The sequence below is a fragment of the Euphorbia lathyris genome, chromosome 1 (assembly GCF_963576675.1).
Source record: "Euphorbia lathyris chromosome 1, ddEupLath1.1, whole genome shotgun sequence".
Taxonomy (NCBI): Eukaryota; Viridiplantae; Streptophyta; class Magnoliopsida; order Malpighiales; family Euphorbiaceae; genus Euphorbia; species Euphorbia lathyris.
The window spans coordinates 103,746,139-103,748,971 of NC_088910.1; the positions used below are offsets into that span (position 1 = coordinate 103,746,139).

The window sequence follows — 2,833 nt, forward strand, 5'->3', positions numbered from 1 at the left end:
AATTAGTAGTACGATTTTGATTAGCATTAACATTATTGTTGTTGTTATCTCTCCAGTTAAAGTTAGGATGATTTCTCCATCCAGGATTATATGTATTGGAATAAGGATTATTAGTTTGGTTTTGCCCTTGGACAAAGTTTACCTGTTCAATTTCACTCATACCTTCGTAATCCACATCCGTTTGGATTGGTTGACCATTAGGATCACATGGTGCCATAAACCTATCAATTTTGTGCGACAAGGCAGAAAATTGGGCTTGCAACATCGCTACTGGATCAAGATTCACTATACCTTTAACTGATGATGTTGTTGAGGATGATGGTTTCGCTGATGGTAGGTGTCCACGTTCCGCGGGCCACATACTGCCGTTGATTTCCATTTCCTCCAAAAGTTCTCTTGCTTGGGCAGATGTTTTCTTCATGAATAACCCTCCAGACATAGCGTCCAATGAACCTCTAGTTGAAGGATTTAGTCCATTATAAAATGTTTGCATTAAAAGTTCAGCGGGCAATTGGTGGTGTGGTCATAAACGTTGAAGTTCTTTAAAACGTTCCCAAGCCTCATAAAGAGTTTCACTATCATTTTGAGAAAAAGACGTTAACTCTTTAATGACTCTTGCGGTTTTTGCTAAAGGGAAAAATTTTGATAAAAATGCTTGGGCTAATTGCTCCCAAGTCTCAATTGATGCGGCTAGCATAGAAGTTAACCATTCTTTGGCTCGATCCTTCAAAGTAAAAGGAAAAAGGCGAAGATTGATTGCTTCTACAGTCACATTTGGTATTTTAAAAGTGTCACAAATTTCTAAGAAATTTGTCAAATGGGTATTAGGATTTTCGTTAGGTAACCCGTAAAATGTTACATTATTTTGCAACATATTAAGCAACGCTGGCTTAATTTCAAATTGATTTGCATTAATCTGGGGTCTAACTATACTATTTGTTACACCGGCCACTCCTGGCCTAGCGTAATCCATAAGTGTCGCCATTACTTCTGGCTCGGTAATTTTAGTTTTTATTGGGGTTTTGTTTTTCTTTTTCTTTTCTCTCTTGTTCTTTTTAAGGGTCTTTTCAATTTCTGGATCAAAAGGGTCTGGTGACGTGCCCGAACTTCGAGAACTGCGCATGAACTTGAAATTTTTCACGAACCGAAACTACCTACAAAACAGAATTTTTGAAAAGCAAATATATTAGTAATTGAAAATAAATAAAATATACAAGTTTGAATAAATATGAATAAACCTAGATTCGTAATAAAACACGAAAAATTTAAAATTTTGTCAAAAATTTGGCGTTCCCCGGCAACGGCGCCAAAAACTTGTTGAGCGATTTCCGCAAGTGCACGGTATACGCTTGTAGTAATAAAAGATATCGATCCCACATGGAACATTTTTTTAACAAAACTTATTTATAATCTGTTGAATTTTACTTTTAAAGGTTTATAATATGGAAAAATCGTTTAATCGGTTTTGGTTTTGAAATTGCTAGAATGAGAATTAGATTAGAGTATGAAAACGTTAGAAAATATTCTGATTTAAGAATAAATTTGCAAAACAGGAGCGTTTAGTACTTTTTAGAAAAGTAAACTAATGTATTCGTTTGCATTAAGCAAAGAAACAACTTTAAACTTTGTACGAATTATAAAGATGAAATAAATGACGGAACCTCTAATTAATTGGCTTTGAACGCGACAAAACCCTTTCGGGATAGTTGCCCTTAATCAAATTAAAACTCTTTCGAGATGATAATTTGCCTAAGTGTTCAACAAAGTTTCCTTGTAAAGATTTGAATTAAATACGTTTTAATGAAAACACCAGCAGTCACTTTAGTGGATTGGTTACCATAAGTGCTGCATAACGATCTATCGAATAGAACAGACTTTATTAGATGAAATGTAAATTAATACAAGTTTACAGAGAACATGGAGCATTGAATTCTTCGACGGCGTGCAAGTGAATGGGTTGATCAATCCTTTCCTTGGGTTTCGTTAGAGTTTGTCAGGCTCAGGGGCGAATCCTCTCCTCAATCTTCTCGCTGTAACTTCGTAATAGGGATACGGTCGGCCACTACCAAAATGAAAACTAAACTGGAACAATGTCTAAACGTTACTGAATTTTGTTATTAATTTGTAAACAATATGTGTACAGCATATTGCTTTGAACAGAAATGAACTTCTAATCTCTGAATCACTTGATTCGGAATTTCTGCATAAATTCTACACTAATTCTTTCTTCTATACATATCACATATATATTTCAACTCTCCATCAACTCTTTATTTATAGATGTTGAAGAGTCTTGATTGAAATGTCGTGTCCGTTGTGAAGGATCGTGTCCGCTGCGGAAGGACGTCTTTATCCACTCAAACAGTCGTGTTTTGTTGAAAACGAAAGTGTGCAAAATGGCTTCCAAATCTCCTGCTCGTACCGAGATTTATCAAATTCACTACCGTGAATGGGGAAGCATCAAATTGAGCTTCGGACGAAGGGAAGAAGTGGCTGAAGGCGCATGTCGCGACCGTGAAAGAGGGGGGCCGCGGTCGCGGCACGGAGCTTTTTCTGAATTTCTGCTCTCGTTCGTGTCCTCGACTTGGCGTTATTAATTTTCGTCGTCTTCGACTCCTTTTGTAGGGCTTTTCTTCTATTTTTGAGCTCTTTTTACTCCTATTTGGATTTTACCAAATATTTATGTACCTTGCATGAAAGAAACATATTCGAGAGTAAAAGTATTCTAAATAGGTATAAATAGCATAAATTCGTAGCAATATTGATGTAATTATTAATGATATATTAGGTATATTTTGGGCTTAACAGTACTCGTTGAAAAGTGAGCACAGTG

The 2,833-nt window shown here is 36.0% G+C and overlaps 1 non-coding gene across 1 annotated transcript; it reads left to right on the plus strand.

Annotated features, from left to right (window-relative positions):
• Positions 1-509: 509 nt before the first annotated feature.
• Positions 510-616, plus strand: LOC136216092 (small nucleolar RNA R71). Its single transcript, XR_010683085.1, has one exon. It is a non-coding gene; the product is annotated as a small nucleolar RNA R71 (small nucleolar RNA).
• Positions 617-2,833: the final 2,217 nt, after the last annotated feature.